Source organism: Sorex fumeus, unplaced genomic scaffold (genome assembly GCF_029834395.1).
Source record: "Sorex fumeus unplaced genomic scaffold, SorFum_2.1 ptg000098l, whole genome shotgun sequence".
NCBI classification, from domain to species: domain Eukaryota; kingdom Metazoa; phylum Chordata; class Mammalia; order Eulipotyphla; family Soricidae; genus Sorex; species Sorex fumeus.
The window spans coordinates 46,266,179-46,283,898 of NW_026606155.1; the positions used below are offsets into that span (position 1 = coordinate 46,266,179).

Below are 17,720 nucleotides of genomic sequence, written 5' to 3' on the forward strand. Positions count from 1 at the left end.
ATAATAGCCTTCTTGTTGAAAGGAGATGATGGGCTTATCACACAGGTTCTTCCTCATTTTTCTTGCCTGAATATAGACATACTATCTCAAACCACCACAGCTATCTTGTGGCCATGAGAAAAAGACCAAAAGAATAACAAAGATGCTGGCCCTGAAATTGTTGGACTTCTGAACCAATCTCTTTCTATTCTTTTAACAGTAAGCCATTTTACACATCCAGATCAAACCTATATGTTTATTCTTCTCTTGCCTAAAATTCTTTCTCCCATATCTCTACAGAGTGCTACTTTTCATCCAGATATCAGCTTATCTCAAGGAGGTCCTCTCTGATTATCCAATCACAAGGAGTACCACTCATCTAACTATGCTCAGGTACACTATTATAGTAGATGTATTTAAAGAAACTGATGAGAGTTTTGTGAGCTTATTTTATTTTATTACTTTTGAACGATCTCTTTCACAAATACACACACACACACACGTGAATATACCTGTCATGAGAATGGGCATGTTGTTTTCTTATTCAGTGTTATTTTCTTCAACACTTAAATTAAGGCTTAGAATAAAGTAGGTATTAATGAAAGTTTGTTGAATAAATGAATGCTGCCAAATGTTAGCTACATTTGGCCATTCTTGTAACCCCTCTAGCTTCATAGTTCTGTTATTTTAGGCAGAGATCATGAGTAATACCATTTACACATATATTACCATACTGTAAAAATCAGGATAGTGTGTGTGGGTGTATGGGAAAATAGAGAGCATTGAACATTATAAGGTTGGACATTGTTGTGATACCTGCCTTTTCTCATTTCTGCCTGTTTGTGCTATAGACATTGCAAGTTTTCCTCTTTTATTAGACACTTGTATATACGCAAGAGTTACAAGTGTAGGAATCTGGCAAAGTCAAATCAAATGCTTTGATCAATCTGTTTTTTTTTTTTTTTTTGCAGCAGACACCTGGGAGCATGCTGGATGATAAATTTGAATGTGCCATTACCTGGTATGGGAACTGCAAAGTAGAATAGTTTGAATATTGTATATCAAGAGTAAAGTCAACATATAGGCAATTGTTAGCAGAGTGTAGTGATAAAAACATGATTATGTGTAAAGTAATTGGGGATTTAAAAATCAGACTAATTAAAAAAATGAAACCAGAAATTGAGCTTCATCAGATAAAGTGGTGTGGGGGGCAGAAATTGACATTAGGGAAAGATGTCATTGAGTTGATAGAAACAATTATTTGGGGCTATTTTAGGCTATTGTTTACAGAGGTGATGGAGGAAAATTTAGGAGAGCAGGGAGATTATTATTATTTTTATCATAAAGGAGAATTCTACTGTATCACATCCTTCCCATTGTTTCTCCCAAAATACAAAAACTTAATAAGGACTATAAAATTTAATTATTGCTATAGATGAGCCAATGAAAATTTTACTACAGAAGAGGTAAACATAAAAAACTACATAAGGGGGAATATGAGACACTGGTGGAAGCACACAGACACTGACACTGGTGGTGTGTGTGGAGTTGGAACGTTGTCTGCCAGAAGGTCTGTTATTAACAGTATTGTGAATCACAGTGCCTAAATAAAAGGTAAAAACAAAATAAAAGCAACTACAGCAAAAAAGAATTTAACTCTGATAATAGTTCTCACTGGAGAGGTGATGTATTATAGTACAAAGAGGACTGCAATTAGATTAGGAGAATTGTGTTTGAGTGATGATTACTTAATTCACTACTTAATATTTATTATTTATAGCATCTTCTATTCTAGACTTTGCTGGATACTGAAATACAATGTGGACTTTAGCCAGAGGAAACAATGAACCAGTTAGTAAGAAATTAAAATTTTCAAAAATGGGGGCATCATAATTTACAATCCTAGTAAGAATAAAATTTCAAGCTTGCAATATTCCAACTATAAACCCACCACCAGGGCTAGCGTCCCTCCAACAATGTCCCAAGGTCTCCTCTCAACCACCACCCTACCCCTTAATCAAATGCATTAAATACAAAGCAATAACACCACACGAAGGTACTGGCAGAGGGACAAAGTCACGCGGGTTCCGGGGCCTAGATCTCCAAGCCTACTCGGATTTGGGCCGAGCATCCTCCACCCAGATCCTCCAAATTCCAGTAGGCGGGGGTCACACCCACCAACTGGCCCCCTGCCGCCATGTAATCCCATCAACGGCCAAGACTCAGAGACTATAAAATCCAGCTCCCGGAACCGACATTTTATTATGACATCTTATCTCATTCCTACTTTGGACAAACTGGCAGGTTACCAAATGTAGCCTGCCCACACGGCAGAGTCTGGCAAACTCCCCGTGGCATACCCAATATGCCAAATACCAGTAACAATGATGGGTCTCATTCTCCTAAAGAGCCTTAAATATAATCTCAGGGCTAGGATGAAGGAGATGTTACTGGGGCCTGCTCGAGGCAATCAATGAATAACACGATGATTTGTGATTTGTGAACACCAAGATCATAGACATATATGTCATTGATATTACCTCTATTCAAAGATGTTATTTATCATCATACCCAAACACTTGGCATATGCAAAAAAATTAACTGAGCATACAACTTTTGTAGTTAGAGAAGATACATAGAATGTGGTGTGTGTGTGTGTGTGTGTGTGTGTGTGTGTGTGTGTGTGTGTGTGTATGGTATGAGCAGGGGCAAGTTGGGAGAGATATGCTAGCTGACAAACAGATATTGCCAAGTTGATCTGTGCCACATGACCCGTATACCACCTGTTTCCTCAAATTCAGTGTGACTCACTGACCTGAATGTTGAAACCTCCATATTTAGTTCCAGATTGCCCATGGAGGGAATACTTCCCCGAGAAGCTGATGTAAGAAGTCTCACAGATAATGTTTAACAAAAATTATGTATTTGTTGTCAATTTATCACCATATGATATTTTATTTTTTACCTTACAGTCCTTCCCTCCTTCTCTTCAGGTAACCTTAGTTCCATTATCAGTACCCACTGTTTTGTAATTATCTGATACTTTTATTGCTTATCGTTCCCATTTATGAGAGAAAATTTGTCTTGTTCCATCACTGTAGCTGCAGGACTTGAGTCAAAAGAAGTGCTAAAAATTCATATTGAGTAAGCAAATATATAAAGAAATGATAATAGCAGCTGGAGAGAGAGGAAGTAAGTGGTTAGGGAAGCCAATGGTTGTGAGCTCTACTTGGTTCCTAAGATCTTACCCAGGGTTCTTTTGGGGAATTGATTTGTTTCTCCTCAGGTAGCCACTCCCATGCTGGTGGAACTGGTTGATGCTTCTGCATTAATCACCTTTATTTCGGTCTGATCCTCTTCTGTTGCAAATTTCAGAAATTTCATTCAATGTTGGCACCCTGCCCTGTACACTGGTTATGCTGCAGAGGTCTTAGTTTTTAGTTTTCCTTGGCGGTTTCAATGAGATTTAGGGACTAAAGGATCAATTTAGTAGTGTGTTCAAGCCACTTCTTTGATTCTGAAGGTCTGGAGGTAAATCTTACTCAGGCAGCTTTGAATCTAGATTACTCCTGATCATATTCAGAAAAGGAAACATATCTCAACTATATTCAGAAAAGGAAACATACTTCAACTGTCATGAGAAATGCAGAATTAGGAAGGAAAGGCAGTTAAAGTGCCTCTAATACGGAATCACATGTTTTGAATTGAGTGCATTAGCTTTTCCCTCTCTACTGGATCATCAAATCCAAAAGACATTCTCTAGTCAGATCATTTGTACTGTCTCCCCCACAGAGCTTGCCTAATGGTGACTGGTACGAAGCTCCCCTTCAGATCTGGTCCTTGAGGAGTTTAAGTCTAGGTACTAGGAGCTACAGTGAAACAAAGTTAGAGAGAAACTATTTATGGGAAGGATCTCATGGGATGATTGCACCCCAGTGGATTCACCATTCTCTAGAATTGTTTTTTTCAAGTTCATAAAAGTAATTTTATGCTCTTTTATTGAATGCTAGTTAAGTTTATCTTATTACAATAAACCCACCTGGATGTGCTAGTTTATGTTTTTCTGCTTAGGGTATTCCTTTCTCTAAAGAAGATTCATGTTGGGGGCAGGAGAAAATATATATGCCTTAAGATTCATGCCATCTTGTTTGGTCCTGGGCACAATATGTTCCTCCAAGCATCACCAGGTGTAGGCCTGGTGGTCCCATGAGCATGTTCATGTGAGGTTCTGGAGACCACCTGGAGAAAAATCAAGTTCACTTTGAACATACTTAATAGACATAAGTGCAGAGCAGAGTGTAAATTCAATTTTAGAATAAGTTTAAATAGAAGAGTAAAAGTCCAAGAAAATCTAAGTCAACTTTTTTAAAAAGGCATGAAGTTGGAGGGAAGTTTGGAGAGGACTTTAAAAACATATTACAGATGCATAATAAAAATAAGGTTCTGGTGCAAGAACAGAGAAATAGGCCAAGTAGAATAGGACAGACAGTTATTAGAAGATCTTTCTGAAAGCTATTAGAAGCTAGATTTTTTGGGATAAAAGTGGTAGCAGAGATAAAGGAAAAGGAAGGTATGAAGACATTTCCTTATCTTCTTTTCTCTTGTTTCTTTTGTAAGCTTTGCATTGGAATTGCTTTACTTGGTTTGTTTACTGAAGACCTTTGCTTTTTTTTCGGGGGGGGGGGAGAATTGAGGGGAGTGAGGGAATGGGGCATATCCAGCAGTACTCAGGGTTTACTCCTGGCTCTGTGCTCAAGGATGACTCCTGACAGTGCTCAGGGGACCATATATGGTAGTAAGGTTGAACCCAGGTCTTCATGTGCAAGGCAAACACCCTATCTGCTGTATTATTGCTTTGGCATATGGTTTACTAAAGACTTTAAGGAGAGACAGGAAAGAGGAGTCAGAAGGCCTTAAAATTGCCCATTAGTTCTTTTCTTATTTGCCTTTTCTCACCTGTCTTTTCATTTTCACTCTATGCACAGAATCTGCCTATTACTCAGCCCCTCCTCTCAGTTTGCATGATTTTCTCAGAAAGTCTAAAGAAAGCTTTGTCCCTCGGATGACACAAAGAAACTGTCCATAGCTAGTAATTTATTTTCTCTTTGCCTAGAATTTACTCTGGGTATGCCATCTGTCATCTAAAAATCACAGGAGCAGCTGAATAGAAAAAGAAGAGCTTCATTGGCAAGAAGACAACTAAAGTTGGAAAGCTAGTCTAGAGCAAATTTCAAAACAAAGTGATTGGGTATGGGGGAAATGTTTGGTTTTTGTATTGAATGGAGCTAGGATGATTTGTATTTAATAATTTTACAGAAAAATATATGCATATATAAGAGGGGAAGGTGGCACATGCAGTTGAGAAACACATGAAGAACATATATAAACATATCCTATATGTCATGATAAATGGTGGAAAATATGGAGAATGACTTTTAGTGTGGTGATAATAGTAAACTCTCAGTCAAGAAGGGCACCACTGGATGGGGTGTTAATTCCATGATGGACGATAATTAAAAGCTGTGAAAAAATCCTTCTTCTCTCCAAATGAGCAGTAACTCAGAATTATGATTTATGTGCCATTAATGAACTTAATGAAAATCTTAGACCTCCTCTCCTAACACCTGTTTAGCATCAAGGAATCTTTTATTTTGGAGGGGGGGTTCACACCTGGTGATGCACAGGGATCACTCCTGGCTCTGCACTCAGGAATCATTCCTGGCAGTGCTCAGGGAACCATATGGGATGCTGGGAATCGAACCCAGGTTGGCCGCATGCAAGGCAAATGCCCTACTCGCTGTGCTATTGATCCAGCCCCCAGCATCAAGGAATTTATCCAGGGGAGGATTGGCAGCTTGACTTCACACAAATGCTCAAATACTCATGATATAAATAGATATTTATTCTTATTGACACCTTCAGTGGATGGGCAGTTTTACCCATCTGTATGTTGCTTAGGCTTTTGTTCTTTTAACTTTTGTGTTTTCTAAAACAGCAAACCACCACTCTTCCCTTACTAGGCTGGAGAGGTCTAATTTCAAAGTGGCATTCCTTAGCCTAACTGATCTGATCTTTTTCTTTCAGATGTTGATAACTTCAGAAACCCAACCAATTCATTATCTGGGCCCCATTGAAACTAAGATAGCATGAGATTTCACCCCTTGTGAAAACTAAGGTAGCATGAGACTTCACTCCTTGTGCAGGCAGGGCCTACAGCCCCATTGTCAGAATGAAGCAGCTCCAGAAGATGGATCTTTGACCATTTTCCCCTCGAAGATTGAAGGTGGTGAAATCTCTAGGGGGAATTATGTAGGCAGATAGACAAAAAGGTCCTCACTCTCCCCAACACACACAGACACACACACAGACACACACACAGACACACACGCACACACACACACACCATGGCAATGAAACTTCTGGAAAGTAAAAGCCACTGGTCCTAAGTCTGGTGCACATTGTGGATACAGAAAGCAAGAACTGGTAAGACCTTCTCCAGCAGCGGACCCTGAGGAAACTGGCCCCCTCCCTTCAAAAAGAGCCTGAAGGAAATTACTGGGATTAACCCTCAGTTTACCCAGACCAGAGAAAGCTGGATCCACCCTCTGAGAGAAGATCCAGCAGGAACAAAGGTCAAGAAAAGGAGTTTCAAAGTTGACCACTCTCAACTCTACCCACTTAGCAATGACCATAGCTATGGATTCTTATCTATCTAGAAAGCTCCACATGAGGACAGCTTGGAAAAACCCTATAAGAGACACCTAGAACAAAGGGAGAGTGTACATATGTTGCACCAGTCCATAAAATCTGTTCTACTTAAAAAAAGAAAAGAAGAAAGAAGGCCTGCCCTCTGTCTAGCCAAGGATCCTGGGGTTCTTATCAGCACAAAGGTAATTTTGAGAGCAATCAAAGCCAAACAAGTATCTCCCGGGGATTGAGGGATTGGTTGTCACATCATCTGAACTATAAACTTCTTGCCAGTATGGCTTTTAACCATAGAAGGTTATTTTGAAGAGGAGAGAAGACAGAGTGCACAAAGCTTTGATTATTTGATTACAAATCCTCTCTTGCTTAATATATATATATGTATATATATACATATATATATATATGACACATACCAGATTCTAGCTAGAACATCCCGTGAGATACACTTGTAATTAATTTTGATTTTAAAGAGTGGGATTGGTTCCTCCCTAGATTTTGGAGTAAGGCTCTTATTTTGGGTTTTTCTTTTACCTTGTACATACTTCACGGGCTATTTATAATGTTAATTATCTTCAGTAATAGGTCTCTGTCACTTCTGGAAAGAATGGGCTTATTGTTTGAAATCTGGGTATAAAAATAGACTGGGATAATGACTTTTTCTTGTTCCATGAACTTTTAAATATTCATTTTGTTTTGTTTAATGGGGATGGCAGGTACTTTTCCTTTTGTGTGCTTAAGAGAAAAAACAAAATCTCAGCAGAGAAAAAAGAAAAAAATTTATTTGGAAGGTAAAGGAATGGATAGAAATACTTTTTTGTTTTAAGTTTTGCTACCTAGCTCTGTGTTTGGGGATCACTGCTGGCAGGGCCTTGGGACAGTGTGTGGTGTTGGGGTGCTGGGGATCGAACCTGATTTGATTTTGTGCAAGGCAAACTTCCTACCTGCTGGATTATGTGTTTGAGCTGGATACATTTCTTTTCAGATCACAAATTGTCCTTCTTTAGTGCTGGATCCTGTTCCCTGAGAATGACTTCTAGTGCAGTGGTTCTTCTGGTCTGTGAAAAAGTATAGCTGCTACAGGGTAGGATCTAGGTCTACTATGCATTAAGTGGCAATAACTTTTTTGTGGGCAGGTAGAAAATTCCTCTGGGCCACAGTTGTTCTGTAATATTAGTGGTTTAAAACCTCTGCATTTTTCCCTCCTTGCTCATCCTTCCCAAAAGACCTTATTTCCATAAATAATGGCCAATGTTTGCACCTTAGCATGGTGGTGGCTGCCACCACCATGCTGAGACCACTCTCCACACACCTGAAGGTACCGGCAGAGGAACAAAGGCAAGTGGGTCCCGGGGCTGAGATCTCCAAGCCTAGTCAGATCGGTGCTGAGCATCCTCCACCCAGATCCTCTGAATTCCAATAGACGGGGGTCACACCCACCAACTGGCGCCCTGGTGTCATGTAATCCCATCAACGACCAAGACTCAGAGACTATAAAAACCAGCTCTCGGAAGAGAACAGTGCAGTCTCCTGCCCCCGCGCCTGGCTGTCCTCGCAGGGGCCCCTTGGAGGGGAGCGGGTTGAGCTTTCCTCCCTACCCCGACCAGGGCTCCGGCAGCCGAAGACCTCCAGGACCAGCCACCACCATGCTGAGACCACTCTCCACACACCTGAAGGTACCGGCAGAGGAACAAAGGCAAGAGGGTCCCGGGGCTGAGATCTCCAAGCCTAGTCAGATCGGTGCTGAGCATCCTCCACCCAGATCCTCCAAATTCCAATAGGCGGGGGTCACACCCACCAACTGGCCCCCTGGCGCCGTGTAATCCCATCAACGGCCAAGACTCAGAGACTATAAAAACCAGCTTATTATCTCATTCCTACTTTAGACAAACTGGCAGGCTATCGAATGTAACCTGCCCACACGGCAGAGTCTGGCAAACTCCCCGTGGCGTACCCAATATGCCAAATACCAGTAACAATGATGGGTCTCATTTTCCTAAAGAGTCTTGAAAATAGCACTTTCTTAAAAATCTCAGGGCGAGGATGAAGGAGACATTACTGGGACCTGCTCGAGGCAATCGACGAATAACAGGATGGTTGTGATTCGTGATTCGTGATTCATTTGCACCTTGGTGATATTCTCAGTTGACTTCCTTTTCATAGAAAGGGAACATCTCCTGCCTGACTGCCTTGAGCTGGGGTATTAGTTATTCTTTTTGACCTCTAATTAAAACATTAACTCTTTTGTGGTCTTAAACCTTCAGGCATTCAGATGGAAGAAGCATTTTTTCATTTTTAAGTGTGTTAGTCCTTTTAGCATTATTTTTACCAGGACAAATCTCTTAAAGTCTCTGAGAGTTTCTCTAAGTATCTGATTTAACTTTTCATTCAGTAAAAATTCTACCTACAATTCTGAGATGGCTTCTCTTCTGTGTAAATTGTGTCAGACCTTAACAGTGAGACAATAATTTTAATGAATGCCTTTAGTTTACAGAGGCTACTAGTTATTACCTAAAACTCTTTCAGAGCTGCAATCATGCAATAGTTAATGATGCTGCAGTTACTATCACACTAGATTGTGTAATTATGTGATCTGTGAATGACGAAATTGCCTAACAGCACCTTTCTCAGAATATATCCCTACTGTTAAATGATGCATGACTCTATTAACAAATAGCCTTTTGAGTCTCCTTGATTTCATCTTGGTCCTGAGGCTATCAGCACCTTTTACTGCCCCTAGAGACTAGAAATGAGAAACACTTTTACTACCCAACCTAGAAAGTTCTGGTACCCCTATGGTAGCCTCTGAATTCTGCTTACAGATGAAATAATCTCTTCTAGCCCACTCACTTCCCATACCTTAGCAAAACCTGCTAAAATAAGTTAAAGGACATTTTCAACATTATGCAAAGAAATGAATATCATCAAGGTCCACAGTTTCATTATGCTTCTTTCCTATCTTCTAATTTACCACAAGCCATTTTTTGGCAGTTGTTTTATTATTTCATAACATGAGTCATCATGTCTCTATCTACTTTGTATTAGGTTTTTCATTGCTTTTCCATCCTTGATAGTTGCTTGTCATTTTCTAGAATTACTTTAGTTTTGTTCTTTCTACTTTTCTAAACTCTGCTTGCTACCTGGTCTCAAAGTCATTGTCAGCTAGCTTAGATTTGGATATATCAGCGCTCCAATTCTGGAACTGATTTCTCTCTCAGTTACATTTTTCTTTGTAACACATCTTTCTCTTCTTCCCCACAAACTTAGTGCTTAATATAGGAAAAAATTCTTTCTCACATCAGTGGGTAAGTTCTGTAGTTCTTTCGATCTAGCCTTTCAAGTCTGGTCTGGGAAATCTTGGATAACCAGAGAGAAGAAGTTGTATAAGAAGCTATAGAGGATGTGGTACCTACATGAATAAAAAGATGTGCAGAGCTGGTTGAAGAGACATGGTGAGCAGTTTTTCAGAAAATATGATCTGGTGAAAAGGAAGTAAAGATCATCCTTGGATATATCTGATAAACTTTAAATTTTCAGTATTTGTATTGAAAACCATAAGACCAAAGGGGGGAAGGCGGAAAGGAGAAAGAGAGAGAGAGAAAGAAGAGAAGAGAGAGACAGAGACAGAGACGGAGAGACAGAGAAAGACAAAGACAGAGACAGAGACAGAGAGACAGAGAGACAGACAGAGACAGAGAGAAACAGAGAGAGACAGAGGGAAGAAGGCGGGGGGGGGGGGGAGGGAGGCACGGAGGGGGAGGGAGGGAAAGAGAGAAAGCCTGTCATAGAGGCAGGCAGAAAAGGGGTTGGGAAAGAAACTAGTGACATTGGTGATGGGAAAAAAAAAAAACACTGGTGGAGAGACAAGTGTTGGAACATTATATGGCTGAAACCCATTCATGAACTATTTTGTAACTGTGTCTCACTGTGATTCAATAAAAAAATTTTTTTAAAGGTTAAAAATAAGTAAAAGATACCCTGGGCTAGATGTGTCAATTTGATTGGACTAGAGAGTGCTCTAGAAGGCTGGAGCGATAGCACAGTGGAAGGGCGTTTGCCTTGCACATGGTCGACCAGCGTTTGATTCTTCCATCCCTCTCGGAGAGCTCACGACAAAGCCTGGCAAGCTACCCATGACGTGACGTATTTGATATGCAAAAAAAAACAAAAAAACCAAAAAAAACAGTAATAACAAGTTTCACAATGGAGATGTTACTGGACCTGCTCCAGCAAATAGATGAACAATGGGAGGATAGTGCTACAGTGCTACAGAGAGTGCTCATTAGTTTTTGGTTGAGTTTGTTTTGGTAGGAGACTTTTATAATTGATTTTGACATTTGAATCAATGAATTGGTAAAGCAGATTTGTCTTCTTATATGGTGAGCCTTGTCTAAACAGTCAAAAGTTTGAGTAGACAAACTAGTCTGACCCTCCCATGAATAAGAGGGAGTGCTTACTGCCTGCCTGTCTTGAGCTATGATATTAGTTCTTTTTTTTGATCTCTAGTTGAAACATTGGCTGTTTTCTGGTCTCAAGCCTGCTGGCATTCAGATGGAAAACATTACTGGCTCTTCTGGGTCTCTAGCTCATCAACTGCAGATCTTGGAACCTGTCAGTTTCTATCACTATATAAATAAATTCCTTATGAGAAATTTCTTTACATACACACACACACCCCAAAACTCTCACACATGCAAAATTGGTTCTGTTTTTCCAGAGACCCCTGCCAAATGCAGGTTGGGGTTCAGTTTCAAAGAAAACAAAAAGCAAATTTCAGTTTATGATGAAGACATCTTTAATTAAGAAATTGGAAAATGCTGTTCTAGAGGGAAAGCATCTGTGCTACTTTTCCCAAGGCACTTCTTCAAAATTGTGGAGAGCAACTTGAGAATAAAGGTACAATAGACAGTGTTCAGTTCATTACTTTCTGTGCCAACAATTTATACAGGTTTAATATGACTGAAGAAATCACACTGTACGCTGATTTGAAGATAGTTAGCAGCACCCAAGAGCCTACAGGGAGAAGTGTCAATAACGGCAACATTTGGCACAGCCAGCAGAATGCACCGTAGGAGGGTCTGCAGGGAGGGAAATACATATATTTGGGAACAACTTCTGTTTTTAATGGGAGCTGATGCACTGGTAACCCCCGCCCCTCCCCCCAACACACACACACACACACACACACACACACACATACACACACACATATTTCAAACCAAATATTAACTGCCTTGAGAAGCTAGGTTAATTCTTGGGTTTGAATTTAGGAGATATAAAAATTAGGAGATAAGGAAGAAGAGAATTTGGAGTTCCCTTTTAAAGTGCTTTGGGGGTAGATATTATCTCAGAAAGTGTAGCTTAAATGTTTCAGTGTCACTAATGTACAAATTAGGAAGTGCCTTGAAAAATAGGAAATAATTACAAAGCCCATTAGAGTTTTACAGTAGTTATGGGAAAAATAGTAGAAATAACCTCTTCAGATTTAATGAGAGAATACATTTAAAGGAAAGCTTTGAATCAGTGAGCATGCATTTATGGTAGATATTTTATTTAATAATCTTGCTCACAGAGAGTATTTATGCCTCTTATGTAAGATGAATACAGGAAGACTATATGGATTTCTTTTTATTATTAAAATTTTTGTTTTGGGGCCACATCCAGTGATGCTCAAGCGAAATCTGCACTCAAGAATTAATTACTCCTGGCAGTGCTGGGGTAACACATGGATGCTGGGAATTGGACCCAGGGCATGCTAAGACAAGCACCCTACCCACTGTACTATTGCTGCAGTCTGGATTTTTCCATTGTTGAGTACTATTTTCCTGTTCTATTTATCTATAGTTCACAAATAAGTGAAAGCATCCAATATTTGTTCTTCTCACTCTGAGTTACTTCACTTAGCATGATGTCTTCCAGTTCCATCCATATTCTAGCAAAGTGCAAGATTTCATATTTTCTTATCACTTAATCACTTAACTTCCTGCTAGTCTTCGATTTGCTCAAGCGGGTGCCAGTAACGTCTCCATTCGTCCCTGTCGCGTGCCAGTGTAGCCCAATGGCATCTGTTCGCTCTGGGAACATGAAGAGCCTCAAACCGATCATTCATGATCTTAATGAAGAAGTCTGACCATCTGGTAGCTGGGCGGCCACGCGGTCACCAGTAATTACAACTGATCTCATTCACCTGACCCATTTTCTTATAGCAGAATAGAATTAATTTATGGCTATCCTTTTATAGGCTGTTAATCTAAAGAAACTTGGGAGAAAATGAAGAGAATTTAATTTTACTGCATTTTTAAAGGATTATTTCCGAAATCTGACAGGCCATCTCGCTGGTAAAGAAACAAAGAGCACCTGGCCCAGACAAGGTCAGACCTGAACACCTGAAGAACCTACCGTCAGTACTCATCAATACACTGGCTCAGCTCTTCACATACTACCTGTCTGAATGCAAAGTTCTGTCCCAATGGAAAGCCAGCAGTACTGTGCTACTATACAAGAAGGGAGATATCCACGACATTGGCAACTATCGCCCAATCTGCCTATTGTCTGTCATCGACTAGCTATTCACTCTAGTCGTCCTGAATAGGATTGGTAGAACACTAGATGAAGGACAACCATGCAAGCAAGCCGGGTTCTGAAAAGGATTCAGCACGATCGACCATATGCACACGATAACCAAGCTCATTGAGGTTTCTCTGGAGTTCAAGATGCTGCTCTGTCTAACCTTCATTGATTTAAAGAAGGCCTTTGATTCTGTTGAGACAGAAGTAGTCATTGAAGCCCTAGCCAATCAGGCCATTCAAAATCAATACATCAGGATCCTCCATGAGCTGTATTATGGGTTCACTACCAGGATCTCACCATTCTACAAAGAAGTGATCATCGATGTCAAGAGAGGGGTTTGGCATGGTGATACCATTTCACTGAAAGTCTTCAGTGCCACCCTCGAGAAGGTCATGCAATGACTAGAATGGGAAGAAATGGGAGTGAAGATAGATGGTTGTCAACTACACCACCTTCACTTTGCTGATGACATCATTCTAAAACACCAGACATCAGCCAAGCAGCATAAATGCTGACCAACTTCGTGAGTGTGGAAAGGTTGGATTACAGCTGAATCTCATGAAGACAATGTTCATGAGAAACAGTCTTGTTCCTGACATTCCATTCGCTCTCAATGGAATGACCATCTCTGAATGCAACAGTTATGAGTACCTAGGTCGAGAAGTCAACATGACAAATGACCTGGCACCTGAGTTGCGCAGGAGGAAGAGCAGCTTGGAACGCCTTCAAGAGCATTGAAGAAATAGTGAAGAGGATGAAGAACCTCCAGCTCCGAGCATATCTCTTCGATTCTACTGTTCTTCCTGCATTAACATATGCCCCAGAGACCTGGGCCTTACCAAAACAGGATGAGAACACTACTCAGGTCTCTCAAAGGGGAATCGAAAGAGCTATGCTTGGAGTATCATGCTTCATTCAAATGAGAGAAAGAATCTGGAGTTCCGACCTCCGTCTATGCTCAAGAATCAGGGACGCTGTCTCATTTGCCAAGGCATTGAAAATCAGATGGGCTGGACTGGTAATGAGATTTGGAGATGACCCCTGGACTAGAGCCATTACTGACTGGATTCCATTGGGCGTCAAAAGATCGCATGGCCACCCACCTATGAGATGGTCAAACTTCTTCGTCAAGACCCTGAATGATTGTTTTGAGGCTCTTCATGTTCCTAGAATGAGCAGATGCCATTGGGCTACGCTAGCACGCAACAGGGATGAATGGAGATGTTACTGGTGCCCACTCAAGCAAATCGATGAGAAATGGGATATCAAGTGATCAAGTGATACTTTTAGTTCTATTAAAATTATTATTATTGCTTTTTGCTTATAAGTGGATGGACATGGAGAGTATCATGCTAAGTGAAATGAGTCATAAATACAGGGAGAGGGACTTGAGGTATAGTACAGCGGGTAGGGTTTTTGCCTTGCATGCTGCTGACCTGTGTTCGATCCCTAGCATCCATATGGTCTGCTGAGCACCGCCAGGAGTAATTCCTGAGTGTAGAGCCAGGAGTAACCCCTGAGCACTGCTGGGTGTGATCCAAAAAGCAAAAAAAAAAAAAAAAAAAGACAGGGACAGACATAGAATGACTGCACAAAAGAAAAATTGTGGAATATAAAATAACATAGTGCGAGACTAACAGCCAAGGGCAGTAGAGACAAAGGCCAGAGAAGAAGGGCAGTTGGGATAGAGAAGGGACCACTAAGTCAATGATGGTTGGTGGGATCGCTCGGAATGGGAGATGTGTGCTAAAATCAGACAAGGGACCAAACATGATGGCCTCTCAGTGTCTGTATTGCAAACCATAATAAACCATAATGCCAAAAGGGAGAGAGAGAGAGAGAGAGAGAGAGAGAGAGAGAGAGAGAGAGAGAGAGTAAATAGAAAATTATTTGCCATAGAGGGAGGGAGTAGGGGGGATGGGGGTGGCAGGAGGGATCCTGGGGATATTGGTGGTGGAAAATATACACTGGTGGAAGGATGGGTGTTTTTTAATTGTATGACTGAAACTCAATCATGAAAACTTTGTACTGTATCTCACAGTGATTCAATAAAAAATAAAATAAATTATTTATGTTTTAACAATAGAACCAATATGATGGTTTTATACAGGGAGTGCTGCTATACTGTGCTCACTACCAGAATGTCTCCATATTTAGCCCAAGATCCCTTTTCCCTTCCCCACTCAGCCAACACCCTCAGATCCAAGTTTTATTGACTTCATCTCTGTTGTTTCCATTGGAAACTGCCTAATCACTTGCTTTGTTTATACTTCACAAATGAGTGAGATCATCTTGTGTTTATTTTTCTTTCCGATTCACCTCACTTAGCATGGCTCTCTGCAACTTCCAATCCATGTTGCAGCCAACGGAATGATTTCATATTTTCTTGTAGCTAAGTATAAATGCCACATTTTCTCTAACTACTCAGATGATGAGAACTTTAAAACGATTTGTAAAACAGTACTTGGATTTTTTTTAGAGAAGCTAGGCAGTTTTTAAAAATGAAACTTAGAAAGTTGTGGGAGGAGAGAGAGGGGAAATATGTTCAAGAGAATACCAGCAGCAAAGAAGCACAGAGACAAGCATGGGAGATCCTATTTAAGGGGGAACACAAGCTTGAGAGCAAAGCAGTACTTGGAATTATTGTACTAAGTTTTACAAGTGTTTTATATATCTGGTACTAACCCTTTGTTTTAAAAGGTGGGCAAATACATATATCTATCTATCTATCTATCTATCTATCTATCTATCTATCTATCTTAATTCTAACCATCCTCCAGAACTCACAACTGCTTCTCTGGGAAGGGAGCACAAAATGAGGCCCCCATAACCATGCCACTGGACTCTGAGGCAGGCTGTTTCACACGGAGCACCCCAGAGGGGGGCAGGTGAGAGCCCTCCTCACCCCAAGGGACCCAGCCCTGGCAGCTGACCTCCACTATCCAACTGCCACCATGCTCCAGGCTGTTTTCCACATGCTGGGCCAAGCCACACGCATGAGTCAATCCCAAGGAACCCAGGTAATGTGGAACTTTGTGACTTTGGACTCTGGACTCAACGAGACCAGGGAGCAGAGATTTTCTGCCTGCTCCCCGCCCCCCCACCCCGCCCCGTCTCTGGTGACCCAGGGGTCACACCCATAAGCCACTTCCTGCTGGTGCCAGATAATCTCATCGGCCATCCTCCAGAACTCACAGCTGCTTCTGCTGGAAGGGAGTATAAAATGAAGCCCCCATAAAAAATAAATCGTTTCTTTTGCAGTGTAGACATTTCTTAATTTGATATAATCCCATTTGTTTATTTTTGCTTCTGTTTGCTTGGACCATGTCATTGAGTCATTGAAGATGCCTCTAGGTTCAATGTCATCTATGTTTTCTTCAATGTAATTTATAATTTTAGGTCTGATATCGGGGTCTTTAATCTGTTTTCAATTGATTTTTGAGAAAGGTGTGTGTGTGGGGGGGTGGTGAGTTCATTTTATTTTTTTCACATGTGACTGCCAGTTTTCCCAGTACCATCTGTTGAAAAGGCTTTTCTTATTCCACTTAATACTTATAACTCCTTTTTAGATTAGCTGAACATATATATATGTGAACATATATATATATACGTACATATATATATATATATATATATATATATATATGGTCAAGGGTCTATCTCTGGGCTCTCAATACTATTATATTGGTTTGAGGGTGTGTCTTTATTCAGTATTTTACTGCCTTTATTGCTTTATAGTATAATTTAAAGTTTGGGAAAAAGAAGCCTTCTATCTTCCTTTTTCCTAGGATTGTTTTGGCTAGTTGGGGGTTTTTATTATTCTGTATAAATTTCAGCAGCATATGGCCTATTTTTATAGGGACTCTGTTGAATCTGTATAGTTCTTTGGAAAGGATTGTCACTTTGCTGCCCTTCCTTCCTTCCTTCCTTCCTTCCTTCCTTCCTTCCTTCCTTCCTTCCTTCCTTCCTTCCTCCACCACAAGCATGAAACAGATCTGGCCACCAAGCCAGGAATCAAGCTAGGATAAGGACCATCTTCTTTGCCCCTGTCTAATACAAGAGCAACCCCAATGAGGGTGTCTCTTTGCCCATTGCCAGGGGCATTATAGTTTTTTTCTAATAGGTTAAAAATATATATGATAAATATGTTTAATTTGTATAGAGAAATAATAGCAGAAGTCAAAATGTATGTTTTGTATGTGACTAACTCCAATTCAATCCCTGGCATTGTATGTAGTCTACCAAGTCTCAGGATTGTTCCCTGAGCACAGAGCTAGGAGTAAACCCTGAGCATGACTGGATATGGCCCACCCTTCCTCCTCAAAGATTTGTTCATTTTGTAGAAGTCTTGAAAATTTAGAGAAAACCACGAATCATCTCAAGATATCAATTATACTAGTTAATATTTTTGTATATTTTCCTGTAAAATTAAAAACATTAAAAAATTTTAGACATTGTGACAGAAT

The 17,720-nt window shown here is 40.4% G+C and overlaps 1 non-coding gene across 1 annotated transcript; it reads right to left on the minus strand.

The window, feature by feature from the left end:
* Window positions 1-17,223: 17,223 nt before the first annotated feature.
* LOC130042239 (small nucleolar RNA SNORA48) lies at window positions 17,224-17,357 on the minus strand. The gene has a single exon (XR_008795185.1). It is a non-coding gene; the product is annotated as a small nucleolar RNA SNORA48 (small nucleolar RNA).
* Window positions 17,358-17,720: the final 363 nt, after the last annotated feature.